Source organism: Crocuta crocuta, unplaced genomic scaffold, assembly GCF_008692635.1.
Source record: "Crocuta crocuta isolate KB4526 unplaced genomic scaffold, BGI_CrCroc_1.0 scaffold229, whole genome shotgun sequence".
In the NCBI taxonomy this organism is placed as follows: Eukaryota; Metazoa; Chordata; class Mammalia; order Carnivora; family Hyaenidae; genus Crocuta; species Crocuta crocuta.
Window position 1 is genome coordinate 368,108 of NW_027536464.1, and position 18,280 is coordinate 386,387.

The 18,280-nt window shown below is 33.6% G+C and overlaps 1 protein-coding gene across 1 annotated transcript in view; it reads left to right on the forward strand.

The window, feature by feature from the left end:
• The window catches only part of SPAG16 (sperm associated antigen 16), a 495,050-nt gene that overhangs the window by 174,115 nt on the left and 302,655 nt on the right, over positions 1-18,280 (forward strand). The gene's annotated exons all lie outside the window — the stretch shown is intronic.

Below are 18,280 nucleotides of genomic sequence, written 5' to 3' on the forward strand. Positions count from 1 at the left end.
TAGAACATGTCAGCCATATAATTGCCTCATAGCCTTTGTATCAATGTTTTATCTTTTCTTTTCCTGAAACCACCTCCCATAAATATGTACATGGCTTGTTCTGTCACCCGTTTCTAGTTCTTTTTCAAGTGTCACCACCTTAGTGAAGCCATGCCAGACTACCCTATTTAAGACACCTACTTTCTCACTCATCCTTATATTTTCTATTACCACTGCTCCAGTTTTAAAATATCATTTGTCACCTTTTAATGATATACAGATTACTTATTTGTCATGGTTATTATCTGTGTCTTCTCACTAAAATCTTTCCCATGAGAAGAGGAATTGTGGACTCCTTTGTTCATTTACGTATCCCCAGTTTGTCAAATAATACCTAATCTATAGTAGTTGCTCAATAAATACTTGTTAAGTGAATGTAGAGAATAAATGCAGTGTAGTACTATGTAGTCATTGAATAATGTAGAGTCATGTGTATTAAATTTAAGGAAAATATTCAAGATATATTGGTAAAAGAAAAAACCAACATGTTGAAGAACTGTATAAACATGTATCCTTCCATGTTTCAAAATATGTCTGTAGATATAAGTGTAACTCTGTATAAGATAGCTTATCATATAGCATTAGTATAAATTTAAAGACTGGTACTAGCTATAAAATATTGTGAGCACTTACTACATTGCTCTGAAAATTAACTCATTTAAGGTACTAAAATCCATTTCTTGGAAGTCATCAGTGCATAACCCTATAGATATTTCTCCAGAAACAATGCTCAGGTCTAATTCCAAGACCTCAGCATTGTTTATGTATTATTCTGCCATATTCTTGATTGCATATATAGGGTCTTTTGGATTTCATCATTTAATTCCTGAAAGTTATTTGATAAAGTTTTCCTCAGTTCACAGTCTTTGCAATTAAATTGTTAGTTGACCTACTAACTGAATTACAGAAACCAGATATAAACAAATGAACAAATTTCAGCTGTCCATTTGATATAGTGATTTGAATTAGTTTTAATGGGCCCCCTGGCAATTTTCTAGCCTGTAACTGCTATTAAACAGAATTCTGTAAATTCACTGAAGATGTTTAAATACTCTGTGCAGTAATACAGCTGATTTGTGTTTTACACAAGTAATAACTATGGCTTGAATTAAAAAGAAAATATGCCCCAAAGTAAAGGACTATTTAATACAGTTTTTATATTATTACTTTAGAAGGTACACATTTTTTAATTCAATTTTTCTTCTGAAAGATGAAAATTTAATAGTATTCTCCTAGTACCTAGAATTGCCACTATCCTAAGAGCTTTAAATATTTATCCCATGTGATTCTTACAATAAGCCTGTAAGTTTTTGGTACCAGTATTATCCTTTTGCTGATGAGAAAGTTGAGATTTAAGGAGTTAAGGTAACTTCCCCTCCTACACTCAGCTAATAAGATTAGAATCAGCACTTAAATATCATATCTGTCTCACTCCAAAACCATTTTCTTAAGTGCTACACCACTAACACACTTAACCATAGTTAAACCAGTGACTTTTGATTATCTTTAAAAATAGCCCTGGGTGGGGGTGTTTGGGTCGCTCAGTCAGTGAAGTGTCAGACTTCAAAACTCAGGTCATGATCTCATGGTTCATGGGTTTGAACCCCATGTCGGGCTCTGTGCTGACAGCTCAGAGCCTGGAGCCTGCTTCGGATTCTGTGTCTTCCTCTCTCTCTGTCCCTCCCCAGCTTGTTCTCTTCCTCCTCCCTTCCCCCCAATCTCATTCTCAAAAATAAATAAACTTTAAAAGATAGCCCTGGATGCCTGGGTGGATTAGTTGGTTAAGCGTCTAACTCATGATTTTGGCTCAGACCATGATCTCATGGTTATGAGACTGAGCCCTGCATAGAGCTCTATACTGACAGCATGGAGCCTGCATAGGATTCTCTCTCTTTCTTCCTTTCCCTCTAAGTGAAAAAGAAAAAAAAAGTTCTAAGATTACAAAGGGATTTTGACCTAAAATCTATTGTAAGTCAGTTGTATAAAACTGACATTTATAATCTTATATCACAGCACTTAGATCAACAACTGGAATATAGTAGGTACACAATAAATCATTTTAAATTAATAAAATCAGGAGAGTTTTTGTCTATTATAACATTCTAAATCTTTATTGTGAAGGAAAAAGCAAAACCTTATAAGGAAGAAAGGGCAGAAACAAGTGGTGTGGAGAATTGTTAGCATTTGAGAATGGAATAGACAATAAAGCTAATTAAAATTCACTTGACTGGAGTCAGGTAGAAACAACACATAAAGAGAAAGCTAGAAAGCTGGAAAGTGCCAGCATATTCCACAATATGCCTGTCAGACGTGTCACTGCATAGAGATCTATTTTTTAATGCTCAGTAATAATATAGCTCTGAAGTGTCACTGCATAAAGATATATTTTTGAATGTTTAAAAATAATACAGCTCCGGGGCGCCTGGGTGGCTTAGTCTGTTAAGCGTCCGACTTTCACTTAGGTCATGATCTCGCAGTTCGTGGGTTCGAGCCCCGNTGACTCAAACAAAATGAAGTTATTATCAGTTCTCTTGACAAGACCAGAGTGATGTTTCAAAGACTAAAACAAAGTCTCCTGATTTAATGGAGAATGAGTGATTCATTACATCTAGCCTTCAGAGAGTGTTTCATATTTTAACGAGGACCTTAACTATTTCAGGATGTATAATATTATCAAAGAAAATGGGTGGCTCAGTCAGTTAAGCCACCGACTTCGGCTCAGTTCATGATCTCACAGTTGGTGAGTTTGAGCCCCGTGCCAGGCTCTGTGCTGATAGCTTAGAGCCAAAAGCCTGCTTCAGATTCGGTCTCCCTTTCTCACTGCCCCACCCCCACTCACACTATTATCTCTCTCTCTCAAAAATAAAATAAACATTAAAATTTTTTAAATTAAAAATAATCAGTGGAGCTGTATTATTATTTTTTTTTAATATTTTTATTTATTTCTAGGAGAGAGAGAGAGAGTGTTTTGAAAGTCCACTTTCTTAATCTTCCCTTCCTATGATCACCAGATTTATCTTCTTAGAATATGGATCTATTCTTAAATCTGTTCTTAAATTGTTAATTCCATGTCATCTACAAAACTAAGGTCTAAAACTCTTCATGAAATTAAGGCATCTTAGAATCTTGCCCTAGCCACATTTTTTGGCTCACCTTCATACAGCGTTCTAAAATATACCTGAGTTACAGTCATAAAGAGCACCTTAAGTGTGCCCCAAATTACAAAGCATCATCTCACACTAACTCCTGCTTCTAAAATATCATGACCCTTCCTTTGTCATCAAAATCCTTCTCAAGCTTAACAGAACAAAATGCCATCTCTTTCCTGATGCTTTCCTAGTCTCCCCCATTTCACTCCCAACTTATAATTAAGTATCCCCATCAAGATTTATTCATGTCTCTATTACTGCCTATCCATTCTCCATCTTTATTATCATGTTAGTTGTCATCATGCATTTTCTTATTCAGCATGAACTCTTTGTGAACAAGTTTAATGGGTTTTTTTTTTTCATTCAGTGCCTAGAATAGGGCAATATTTATAGGAAAAAAATCTAACACAATAAATATATTGTGTTTACTGAAATATCAAGTAAACTCAAAAACTGCCATAAAATATTTTTAAAATATGCAGAAAAAGGATAGCACAAGGGAGAAAGCATAATCTCTATATTATAGAAGTGGAACATGATAAAACCTGTATTGATAACTGGGTGAATTTAGATGGATGTCTTATTGAAAATGAGAAATAGAAAAGCAGAAATGAAAATAAATCAAAATTATTCTTTGATGTCAAGTTTTCAGGGAAAAATTATTTTTAGGTACTAAGTTTGTCTGCATTGGGAAGGAGTGATTTTGTAATTTTCGGATCTGTCATCCTTTGTTATACTGTTGTCCTTCACCTACTCTGCTCTCTGGGGGTTTTCTGTAGATTGCACACCAGGGGCTTTGGACACAATAGCACTGAAGTCTTGTGGCACAGGAAGACTCAGTAATCAATTCTCACTATCCAGGTGGTGCTATTTGGCTCCATTCACGTTAACTTTTCAGCATTGTGTGTGAAGAAAGCCTCCAGATAGTGCTGAAGAAGCGAGAGCAATAAGACCAAGTGATTATAAATCAATCACTTCTATTGCTGTCAGAGCCAGTAGCAGAACACAGATGATAGACAAAGCAATGGTTGTGTTCAATAACTGAGTTGCTTCTTAGGGGGAGAAATGAAATCTTTTCCATATTCCACTGTTTTAGAAAATATGTATATTGTTTTCAACATTGGGTGGCACTCAATAGAAATGTTAGTTTTACTAGTGGACTTTCTGTGAATATCAAATGTTGTAAGGAGGATATGATTAGGTTTGGGAGAGGCTCAGTTGTATTCCAGGTGTACCACCAAAATATCTGTGACACCTGTCCACATTAAAAATTGAAGGTGCACATTGCCTAAATTAGGAGTGATTCAGGTAAGAATCTATTATTAAGAAAATTTATAAAATGAACTCAAAACCTGGGCAAAGATAAGAAAAGTGAATTTTTTGCACATAGGCATATGGGTGTATTTCTTTCTGGAAAAAAAACACAACTAGTTATGGCAGTGCTATTGTAAAGATATAGAAGTAAAAATATCTCTCTGGAGTTGAATACATCAGAGTCTCTTCAAGATGCACCTTTCCAGTACTTTGTTGAAATACTTTTTCTGCTATCAAATGTTCTAAATAAATGCCATTTTGGTGTTTCTGTTTGTTTGTCCTGGCTCCTTTCTTTCTCTCTCACTCTTTCACATAATTACCACTACATGTTAACACCCACATTAGCTACAAGTGGGAAAAAGAGATAGTATAAAACATTCTTCAGTAATGGAAAGACAGTATTTACTTGGAGAAGAGGATGCAAAACCATAAAAAATAATGCATACCTTTGTAAATAGAATTTAAATTGGAGCTTAAGTCTCAATTATGTTTTTTTTTTCTCTTTTGGAAAATTATGAGAGAACATCCAATCTGTATAGAAGACATGCATTATCACAGAGTATGTTCTATGGTATGAAGATGGATTGTAGAATTCATTCCCATAACCATCATTGGCTTCTATAACAGTAAGGATAGTCAATTTACAAACTCATCCAATCTTATCATTGGAAATGGAAACAATGACACAGATTCTGAACAAGAGATCATGAAAATATTGGAATGACAAATAACATGTGACTATATTTTAGTCACTCAATATGCCATTTTTGTTATTATTTTCCTGAAAAGATCCATTCCCAAAAGGAAATTACAGAAAATAAGCACTATTGGCATCAGTGTGCTATTAGATATTTTCACATAAACCATTATGCCGAAATCAGAGATAGCGTATTTAAAGTGGACATGCGGCCTTTATCTGTTCTAATAAAACACAAATTTGTCCAAGTTCTATCAGTAACCATGGTTTCCACATAGTATTCACAGAATTGGTCCTAGTTTTTATTTTCTGGTAAGCCTCATTGGTGGTACAAAGTCTGACTCAGAGCTTTTCCTAGGAATACAAAGGGGATAAATAAAAATGCAAAAGAAAAATTACTAAACTGTCCTTTGATAACTAAATGGCTGATCATAAATTGGAGTGTCTATGCAAATGAAGTAAATAATTAAAAACTCCAAGAACAGCAATGACTAGGTGGTTGATGACTGGCAATTATAAAAGCTGAATTTTTAATATGGATACATCTGAGGAGCCAGTAAAAATTAGCTCCCAGACTAATGGACTTGCCTTTCTTCCGAGGCAGAATTTTAATGAGAGCATTATTTATAATGGAGAGCCCAAGAACCAGAGTATTCTTGCTTAGTCTCATTTTTTTATTCCCTGACACCTTATCCATTAAGCTATGAACTTCTTTACAGAAGAATAATACTTCATGCGCTAGGAAGTAAAGGTCAAAATGACCTCGGAAATTAGTCACACTAAATATACTCTAAAGATGCACCACTTAGGAGAAAAGAAATTATAAAGCCGGTATTTCTAAATACTCAAATATTATGCACTTCTCTTATACATTTCACCTGGCTAAATTACATTTCATGTAGTTTCAATCTTAGTGCCACATAAATTGTTAGTGTTTCACAACTTGCTATGTGATACAATTGTTTCCTACATAAGATAAGGTTTAAAAACCTTAAGGATATTTAAATCATTTTGTATATACTTTTATAATGCTTAAGAATGGTTTAATCACTATGATACCTGTGTATTACTTAGCTGTTGATTTCTTTAAGGCTTTTGAAAGAGTTGTATTTTTTCCCTTGGCAGGTCATTTTACTATTGGCAGTCTGCATAATAAGCATCTCAAGAGTTCTTCAGTGTTCTTGTTAAGGTTAGATTACTACTTTCTTAAGATTTCTTAAGATTTCAACCAGAGCTATCTCTAGTCTTGCTTCCAAAACCTTTTCCCCTATAGTTGTGGCTAAGCAAGGACCATGGGATCTCAGGAAATTTTACTGGCTCTGTGACTTGCCCCCATAAACTAAGAATCAGGCAATAGCCTTGTCCAAGGATGAGTCAGAAGAGTGGTTTACTCAGAATCAGTCGACCCAGAAATTCACTAGACTCCTTCCAATTCTATCCCTTTACTCTTGTCGCAGCACCAACCTAAAATCATAGGACAAGGGACAGGAGTAAAAGAAGCATTATCAGAAGAAACATGACAAATGGGCTCCCATTTTTCTAGGTATGTCCCTTTCTATCTCTTTCTTAAAAATCTCTGAGTATTTTGTAAACTTCTGCACTTACTCATAGATATTAAAGAATTTGGGCTCCCAAGAAATATCAAGTTATATTAAAATTCTCAGGATGTAGGTTCTTCTCCAATGGTCAGCATATGACAGACAAGAGGCAAATGCACAGGATAGGATAACCTAGATGCTTTATATCAACCAGAGCAAAACCAGAACGTTCTCACTGGGAATCTTTGTTTAATGAGCTGGAGATATAACGAAGCTTAATAACACTGGATTTTGCATGCAGTAAAGTTCTCTTTATATATGTTTTGGCAATTTTGTGTTTCTTCTCTTTTTAATTGCCTGTTTTTGTCTTCTGCACATGTTTCTATTGGGATTTTTTTCCCCTGATTAATTTGAAAGAACTCCTCATACATTAAGACTATTACTTCTTTTTTTTTTTTTGCTGCAATTATTTTTTTCCAGCTTATCATTTGCCTTTAATTTTTTTCATATTCCTAATGCATAGTTGTGTTTATTGTTTTCTTTATCCACTCATCTGTGGATGGACGCTTGGGAAGCTTCCACATCTTGCTATTATAATGCTACAATATACATAGGGGTACATATCAAATTAGTGTTTTCATTTGAGGGGGGTAAATACCCAACAGTGGAATTATGGTATCGTGTAGTAATTCTATTTTTAATTTGTTGATGAATCTCCACAATGTTTTCCTGGGTGGCTGCACCAATTTGCATTCCTACTAACAGTGCATAAGCCCTCTTTTTTCTCCACATTCTTACCAACACTTGTTATTTCTTGTCTTTTTTTATTTTAGCCATTCTTACAGATGTGAGGTGATATCTCATTGTGGTTTTAATTTGCATTTTCCTGGGAATTAGTGATGTCAAGCATCTTTCATGTGTCTGTTGACCATCTCTATATATGTCTTGTTTGGGAAAATGTCTATTTAGGTCCTCTGCCCATCTTAATCAGATTATTTGGTTTTTCAGTGTTGAGTTGTAAAAGTTCCTTTTATATTTTTATATTAATCCTTTAATAGATATATCATTTCAAATATCGTCTCCCATTCAGTGAATTGCCTTTTTGTTTTATTGATGGTTTTCTTCACTGTGCAAAAGCTTTTCTATTTTGTAGTAGTCCCAATAGTTTAATTTTGGTTTTGCTTCCCTTGCCTAAGGAGATACATCTAGAAGAATCTTTCTATGGCCAATATCAAAGAAATTACTGCCTATGATTTCTTCTAGGAGTTTTACTGCTTCAGGTCTTACATTTAGGGGTTTATTGAGTTCATTTTAGTATATGGTGTAAGAAAATGGTCCAGTTTCATTCTTTTGCATGTAGTTGTCCAGTTTCCTACCACATTTGTTGAAAACAATGTCTTTTCCTCATTGTATTGTCTTGCCTTTGTTATAAATTAGTTGACCATATAATTGTGATTTTATTTCTGAGCTTTCTATTCTGTTCTATTGATAGTACAGTACTATTCTGGTTACTATAGCTTTATAATATAACTTGAAATCTGGGATTGTGATATCTCCATGTTTGTTCTTCTTAACATTGCTTTGGCTATTTGGGGTCTTTTGTGGTTTCATACACATTTTAGAATTATTTGTTCCATTTCTATGAAAAGTGCTTTTGTTATTTTTTTTAAGTTTATCCATTTTGAGAGACAGAGTGAGAAAGAGAGAAAGAGCACACACAAGTTGGGGAGGAACAGAGAGAAAAAAAGAGAGAAAATACCAGGTAGGCTTCATGCTGTCAGTGCAGAGCCCAATGCGGGGCTCAAACTCATGAACTGTGAAATCATGACTTGAGCTGAAATCAAGAGTTGGACACCTAACAACTGAACCACTCAGGTGCCCCACTTTTGGTATTTTGATAAGGATTGAAACAAATCTGTAGATTGATATGGGTAGTATGGACATTTTAACAACATTGGTTCACGCAATCCATAAGCATGAAGTATCTTTCCATTTGTGTGTCTCCTCCAATTTTTTTTCATGAATGTTTTGTAGTTTTCAGAGTATAAGTTTTTCACTCTCCTTAGTTAATTTATTCTTAGGTACTTTATTACGTTTGATGTGATGGTAAATGAAATTGTTTTCCTAATTTCTCTTTCTATTACTTCATTTTTAGTGTATAGAAATATAACATTTCTGTATATTTTATATATTTGTAACTTCACTGAATTCATTTAGTTCTAGTAGTCTTTTGGTACAATCTTTGTAAAGGTATAGGATTTTCTTTATATAGAATTACACCATTTGCAAATAGTGAAAGTTTTACTGCTTCCTTAGCAATTTGGATCCTTTTATTACTTTTTCTCATATAATTTTGATGGCTAAGACTTCCAATACTATGTTGAATGAAGTGATGAGAGTGGACATCTTTGTCTTGTTTCTGATCTTAGGGGGAAAGCTCTGTTTTTCACATTGAGTATGAGGTTAGATGGCTTTCCTAATATTAATCCCAGGCACTCTTAATATTAATTCCAGGCACTCCTAATATTAATTTTTCTTTAAATGTTTGGTAGTGACACCATCTGGTCCTGGATTTTTCTCTGTTAAGGTTTTTTGATTACTGATTTAATTTTGTTGCCAGTAATTTGTCTATTTAAATTTTCTGTTTCTTCCTTTCAGTTTTGATAGATTACATATTTCCAAGAATTTATCCATTTCTTCTAGTGTTCCAACTTGTTGGCATATAATTTTTATACTGTTTTCTTATAATCCTTTGTATTTCTCCTCCATAATTTCTGATTTTATTTATTTGCTCCCCCCCCCTTTTCTTTCCCTTGGTAAATCTGGCTAAAGAATTGTCAATTTTGTTGATCTTTTCAAAAACCACCTCCTGGTCTCATTGGATCTGGTTCTATTGGTTTTGTTTGTATGCTTGTTTTAGTCTCTAATTTATTTCTGTTTTTATTGTTTCTTCCTTTTACTGGTTCTGAGCTTTTTTTTTTTTTTTAGAATTGTTTCATACTTAAGCAGCCATCAACTTACTACAGACTGCTATATGTGTAAGATGTAACATATGTCCTAAAAGTAACCACAAAACAAAACCCTGTAATAGATACAAAAACAATAAGAAAGGAATCCAACCACATCAGTAAAGAAGGACATCAAACTACAGAGGAGCAGAACAAGAGAAGAAGGGAACAAAAAATAACTACAAAAACAACCATAAAACAAGTAACAAAATGGCATTAAGTATATACCTATCAGTAATCACTTTGAATGTAAATAAACTAAATGCCCCAATCAAAAGACTTAAGGTGACTGAATGATTAAGAAAGCAAGACCCATCTATATGGAGCTTATAGGAGACTCACTTCAGACGTAAAAATACATGCAGATTGAAAGTGAAGGGATGGAAAAAGATTTACCATGTAAAAGTAAATGAAAAGAAAGTTGGGATAGCAATACATATATCAGATAATATAGACTTTAAAACAAAGACTACAATGAGAGACAAAGAAGAATACTACATAATGATAAAGAAGGCAATCTAACAAGATGTAACAGTTGTAAATATCTATGTACCCAATATGAAAGCACCCTAAATAAAGCAACTTTTAACAAACATAAAGGAAAAAAATTGGCAAAAATATAATAATAGTAGGAAACTTCAATACACTACTTACATCAATGGATAGATCATCAAGCCAGAAAATCGACAAGGAAATAGTGTCTTTAATGGCTGATTGGACCAGATGAACCTAACAGACATATTCAGAACATTCCATCCACAAACAATGGAATACATATTTTTTTCAAATTCATATAGACTACTTTCCAGAATAGATCACGTTTGTCCACAAAACAAGTCTCAGTAAATTAAAAAAGAATGAGATGATATCATGCATCTTTCCCAGCCACAAAAGTATGAAACTAGAAATCAATCACAAGAAAAAACTCTAGAAATAACACAAATATATGGAAGCTAAATAACATTCTACTAAGCAATGAATGGTCAGTCAAGAAATCAAAAAGGATAGAGACATATGAAAATTTAATGGTCTAAAATCTTTGGAATTCAGGAAAAGCTGTTCTAAAGGGGAAGATTATAGCAATAAAGACCTACCTCATCAACCAAAAAATAATCTCAAATAATCAATCTAAATTTACACCTAAAGAAACCGGAAAAAGTAGAAGCAACTGTAAGGTTGAAATAACAGAGGGTGTTGAACCGAAGACGCTCAAAACCGAGACAGAGGAGCCAAGGGGAAAGGGCAGAGAACACCATATTGTAAAGGGCTCTTGGGCAAGGTTCCATGGCTTAGGGGTAGAAGCAAGCCTGGGAAGTCACTCTAACACCAGAGACTGGGAGAGAGGTAGATATAGGACTGTAGTTCCCGGTCAAGACCCCCGAGGGCAGGTTTCCTTATTTGGTCTTGCTTTTCCTGGGATGGGTTTTGTTTCTGCTGCTGTGACGTGTCTTCTGAGAAACTAGCGGTGGGAAGCTGGTGGCGGGAAAGTCCTGAGGCGGTTATAAGGTGGAGTCTGATCCGCCATCTTGGTGCCCTTTACCAAACCCTCCAGACCTGTCAGCAACCTTTTAATCACAAAAGCCACAAAATCAGTTTTTAGAAAAGCATTACATATGAAAAGTTACTTTTTATTTTTGCTGTACTTTTCTAAAGATAAATATGTGACTCTTAACATTTCCAGTTTTCCAGTTGTCACACGTCCTTAAAATGGCAAGCACAAAATTTGTACCTTTTATCTGAGAGAAGTAAATGTCCTTTAAAGTATTCTGACAGATAAATTATAGCAAAATAAAGAAAAGCAAACTTTTAATCTCTTCAGAAAGAAAAAAGAAATATCTGATTAAGGATATGAATCCGTCTTTCTAATGCTCAGAATAATGTTCCATTACCTCAAAGTCTCAAATTTCTCAAAAATTTGTTTTTTCTTTGTTTCTCAAAAATAAAGATTTTTGAGAAAATCTTGGAAGATTTTCCACATCTTGGAAGATGTGTTCTTGTTAAACATATCACATCATAATACACCTATATCCACAACAATTCCACTTCCCTCACATACAAATCTGCCTTAAAATATTATTTTTCAAGTATTTTTCCTTCAGCTACCATTTAAGACTGATATTAAAGGGAGATACTGCACTAGCGAATCTGCTGTTGAATTAAATGGCCACAAATTTTAAAATATGGGTATTTGATGATAGAAATGTAGTTGGTTTGATGGAAATTTAGGTGACTGAAATAAAGATATTTGAAGATAGATATTTAAGTTATTTAAAAATCGAAGCTAAGGTGATGTCATAATGACTATCATTCTCAGAAAAAATAGAATAAAATGTATTTAATTATGAATACTATAATCTTCCTTAAATTAAAAAAATTCAAATGTAATGTATTTCAACAATATGTGAGGGAACCCAAATTTTCAGGATAACCAAATTTGGATTTAGTCTCTATGCATTTTAATATTTGCATTTCTAATATAGTCATTTATGTACAACCACCCAGCATATTTGTGATTATGAACACAAACATCTTTGGTCATTCTTAGCTTTTTATCATTAAGGTAAAAATTTTAATGATATTTCATAGCCATTATCTTCTTTAGAAAAGTTGGTGAAAAGAGTGTCCAATAGTAAAAGCAAATAATAGTCCAATAAACATGAAACAAACTATGAGAAAATTAAATTTAAAGTGAGATATTATTTAATATACCATCCAAAAAATCCCCAAATGCCTAGCGATTCATTTAATAAAGCATTTGGAATTGTTGCACACTAAAATCTATGAAATATTACTGGGGAAAATATAAAAGACCTAAATATCTACAGGAATATTCCACATATATACATTGGAAGAATTCAGTAACATGCCGTTTTTTACCAAACTGATTTAGATATTAAGTGAAATAGCCTAAAAAAATCACTTTCTTTTATAGAAAGACAAACAGATTCTAAAATTCATATGGAAATTTAAAGGGTCAAAGGGTACAAACTTTCAGTTATATGATGAAGAAGTTCTGGGGATCTAATATATAGCATAGCGATTATCGTTATTTATACTGTATTGTATACTTGAAATTTGCTAAGAGGGTAGATTTTATTATTATCACCCCCACCCCCACATATCATGTGAGAAATGATATTTTTACATTGTGAAGGATCAATTTTATATCTATATTGAAAATAATAAATTATACAATGCAATAATTATATGATACATATGAGTAATTTATACAATAAAATATATACAGAACCCTAAACTTATAACATATACATAAATTAATTCTAGATAAATCATAGGTTGAAAAATAAAATTTCTAAAAGATAAAAGAAAAGGATATTCTAATCACCTTTGACCTTTAGGTAAATGAAACATTATTAAACAGGCTATAAATGTATTACTACTAAAAGAAAAGATTGATAAATTGGATATTATAAGTATTAAAAGAATATGTTCATTAAAAACAACATTTTAAAGAAAAAACAACCAGAGTGGGAGAAAGTAAGGAGGAGTGGGAGGCAGAAAGTAGTATACAGACCAAAAAAAAATAGTACTTCGAAAATTTGATAGGAAACAGACAGACAATTTTCAATTTAAAAATAAAAGAGGGACACTTGGCTGGCTCAGTTGGTAGAGCACATGCCTCTTGATCTGAGGGTTGTGAGTTTAAGCCCCATGCTGGATGTGAAGCCTACTTAAAAAAAGAAAAAAAAGGATTAGAGATTTGAACTGGACATTTACAAAAGCAGATATTCAAAGGGCTAATACATTTATAAAAAGGTATTGAACATCATTCATTATCAGGGAAATGCAATTTAAAAAACATATTGAGGGGGTGCCTTGGTGGCTTAGTAGATTGAGGTCCTACTTTTGGTTTTGGCTCAGATCATGATCCCAGGGTTGTGGGAATGAGCCCTGCATTGAGCTCTGTGCTGAGCATGGAGCCTGCTTGAGATTCTCTCTCTTTCTCTGCCCTCTCCCTTGCTTGCTTGTTCACTCTCTCTCTCTCTCTAAAACAAAACAAAACAAAACAAAACAAAAACAAAACACAGTAAGATAGCACCATACAACCACTACAATGAATAAAACTAAAAAGACGGGAAATACTGTTGACAAGGATGTTAAGTAACTGGAAAAAGAATATTCATATTATTATTTGTAATAGCTACTACCTAGAATAACTTCAAATGCCTAGCAACAGTGGAATTAATAAATAGGCTAGCTTCATGCATTGGAATACCATAAAATATGAAAAATAATGAAATACTGGTACACACAACATGGATGAATCTTGTAAGCATGCACTTAAACATACATAATTAATAATTTTATTTTTATAAAATATAGAACCAGATAAAAAACACTATCTGGGTGGATAAAAATCAAAATAGCGATTACACTGGGGGAGACTGGGAGGAGCATGAGGAAGGCTTCTGAGAGCTGTAATGATCTATAACTTCATCTAGGTGGTTTCACTTGGCATAAACTCGTCAATTTAAACACTTGTGATTTCAACACTTTGATGTATGCATGTTATATACTTCAATAAAAATGTGTTCTTACAAAATAAAATAGAAATATGCAGGGAGAAACTGCACGCCCTCAGGGGAAAAATAAAACATCCATCCTTAAAACAGAGGAAAGCTTCAAATGCAGCCCCACTCATTAAGCCCAAGACAAGGAAATACGAATGACAATAACTAAGTGAAAATGATTTATTTTTATCTCAATATATATCATCATTGCTCTTTATGTCTTTATGTGTTGTGCTTAAGGAAAAATGCATTCCAATGTCTGTAGTAAGAAAGAACAGATTGTAAATTCAAGAACTGCTTGAGTTTAGACTTTTCAAAAGTATGTAATTGTTAATTTTCTTAAGTAAAGATTTCTTCCTTGATTACAACTGATTAGCAAAAGAAACTCTCTTTCAGTCATATTCCTTTATGTGGAATCAAAAACTTATTAAGATAACTACATGTCTATATTTGAATGTATTTTTATGTATTTAAATATGTATTTTATATGATAGGGTATATATTTAAATATAGAATCACACAAAAACATATATATTCAATCTTAAGTGAATGGAAAATAATGGTATGGATAACCCAAGAATCATTTTCACTTCTATTTGAATTTAGAATGCCTTGCATGATTTTAAGGCATATTTATCTTCTTGATTAAAGTTTGTTTAGCCCGATATTAAAATTAGTCTGCACTACTTGAAGACACAACACCTGATCTTGAAGAATTATATCTACAATATACTGGTTAACAGAAAGAAGCTGTCTAGGGCTTAAGTATTTTATACCAATTTTCATCCAAAAAGATCAGCAACATACTGATAAATAACAGGGTTATACATTAAAATAAAGACATGACTGAAAGTAAAATGAAATTAAGAAAATGGTCTAAATTAAAACTTAGACTATCTCAATTAGTGTTTTCTTAGTTCTATTCCTGTATGTTTGTGTGCACATATATGTGTGTGTGTCTGTATTTTGAGAAAGAGCGTGTGCCATAATGAAAAGATCACGGGCTTCAGATTCTGACCAACAAGTGTTCAAATACTGAGTCTTTTAATTTTAAGATGCCTAGCCCGGTTATGTGGTCTCTTGTAGTTCCTATAATAGCATATGCCTTGAACTGTGATTGTGGGAGTTTAACCACAATCACATATAAGTTAGTAGTTTACTTTTGGTGGAACAGACTCAATAAGTAAGCCGGGATCAGATCATGAGTTAGGGAGGTTAATACACAAGATGATGAATTCAGTATTTGATACAGTCAGGGATCATGCAATTGTACCATGATTAATAGCAAGTTGAATGTAGAAAGATTGGGCTGGAGATAGAAGTTACAGAGGTATCTTACATATGTGTCAGAGGAAGCTGTAGGCATGAGCAAAGGCCCTTTGGATAAGTGTGTAGGAAGAGAAGAGAGGAGAGGCTAGCATCTAGAAACCTAAGAACATTTAAGGGAAGCCAAGAAAATATTTCTTTTACATCTTATAATTTGATAGTATGGATATACCATCCATAGCATTAGACTCCACACACAAACTTTGTCTTGTAAAGCACTGGAACCAGGAATAAGAAGCCTTTGGGGATCCTGAGATTTTGCTCTCTCACTCATTCCTCTGCTTCTACCTGCATGTCTTCTTTATTCTATTACAGATAAACCATATTTGTTCAGATGAACCTCATCTGAACAGATGTTGAAAAGAGTTTCATTCTAGGTTTTAGGTTTCATCCACACAAGAAGTCACATCAACATGAAAGTACGATTTAAGTCCCTATTCTGGGTTTTGGAAAAGAAAGTATTATTTCAGAAATAAATCTTAGAAATTTTTGCTGGCTGCCCCATCACCACCAGTCAGACTGCCGTCCTATGCCAGAGCCCTTCAGTCACTGCTACAGAGACTGCTGAGTTCTCCATTCCCTGTGGCTGTGCAGGCAGGCTGACCAGCCATGTGCCAAGAATACTGACTCCACTGGCCACTTTCAAATAAATGAAACACCACACTGGAAGGCATGGAATCAGGCATATTGCATGGCTGCCAAAGTACCTAAATGGTAAGAGGAAATCCTTTGATTTCCAATAAGCAGTTTAACTGATTCCTACTCCTTCTTTCCTATTCAGTCATAGTTGTTTCTGTTCACAGAAATCCTGTATTCCAGGAAATACAACCTGCTTTTATTTTTGTGTAGAAGCCTTACATTGAGATTTTCTCTCTCTCTCTTTCTGACCCTTCCCTACTTATGTACTCTCCCTCTTTCTCAAAAATAAATAAATAAACATTAAAGAAAACTATAATCTACTAGTTATTGCTCCTACCCTGTGGGTCTGATAATTGCAAATGTTTCCATTTTATATTTTCCCTCTTCAAACAGTTGAATGAATCTGATCATTTGAGGTATCATATAAAGATGATATAATTCTGAGAAATAATATTGTTGGGAAATTTATTATAACAGTTTTTATAGATTGAGGTAGTGACATAATGTAGGTATATAGATAGAAAGGTATAGAGTTTTCTTTATGAAATTAAAAGTGTATAACTAGAGGGCACCTGGCTGGCTCACTTGGTGGGACCAGTGACTCTTGATCTTGAGGTTGTAAATTTAAGCCCCATATTGAGTATAGAGATTACTTAAAAATAAAGTCTTTTGAAAGTAGGAAGTATATAATTAGTTTGAATGTGCCTTGAATGTACATATAATTAGTTTCAAATGCAGCTATGTGCCCTTATCAAAATAAGTTCCCTTACAAGACATATTGTTTGGATTTCTAGAAACCATACATTTCCCTGGTTCAATTCAATTTGCTGAGGTCAGGTAGGGAAGATACAAGCACATTTGCCTTCTTTACCATCATGGAGGGCAGGAGCAATTGGTGAGGAAATGGGTTAGAGTTTGAGGATCTATCTTTGTGTGACCTGTGGGATCTGCATTTAGATCTTTCAAGGCCCTCAGATCTCTGCCCTTCCATTGTTTCTTATAATCCTAGTACACATACATAGTCAAAAGCAAAGATAGCCTCAGCAAAATAGAAACTAATATAGAAAAACATAAAATAATTCAAAATTAAATCTTACAACTACTGCAAAAAAAATGTTACTAACTTTTCTTTATTTCCCACCTCACTATCAAAAGGCACTATTTAGCTTTCTTTTTCCTTAATGCATTCAGCACGTGCATTAACTGTATGATACTTGGAGCATCATAGAAAGGCTATAAATACTAACCAAATTATATATCACTGCCCTTGGCAATAATAATCTCACAATCTGATAGGGAAATCACTTTGTTTAAGTAATTTGTTATATTCTGAATTCATGATGTTTAAAATGCTAAATTTTACTACAGTGATCATGTTCCCTTACTCACAGCAATTATTAAATGAATCAACTTAGAATTTCAGGGGAGGCAATAATGCAAAAACTTAATCATTGTGTTTAAATTCTCAGTAAATTTCAAGAAATACTTAAATCTGGCAATCCTTGTTGAAATGGCAATGCTTAGGGCAAATTGGAAAAACAGCTAAGATGTTTTATATTCACTAGATGAAAGACAATGTAGGGTCTCTTAAGTCATAGTCTTTTGTTACTTATTTTATTAATTACATTCTTTTAGCATCAGACTTCAGACTCAGAAGAATCTAGGAACTGGAGATCAGGGAGACGATATGGCCTTTTTTTAACCTAAACCCTGGCCCCACACCTTTTATGCTTGTTTTTGATGAGAAAAGATAATTTAAAAAGAAAATTAATTCTGACTAGTTTAAGTGGCTTTTTAGATCTCTAAATTACACACAATAGTGTACATACTTGAAGGATTATGGGCTTTGCAACCAGCCAAATTGGATTTGAATCTATTTTTGACACTCCTTGTTGTGTAAATATGGGCAATTTATTCAACCTCTTGGTGTCTCTGTTTCTTCATTCTTGAAACGGTGATAATAATATTTATGATAACATTCTTGTAATAAATAAATTATACCATTTAATGTATGGCACTTCATGGGGTGCCTGGTATG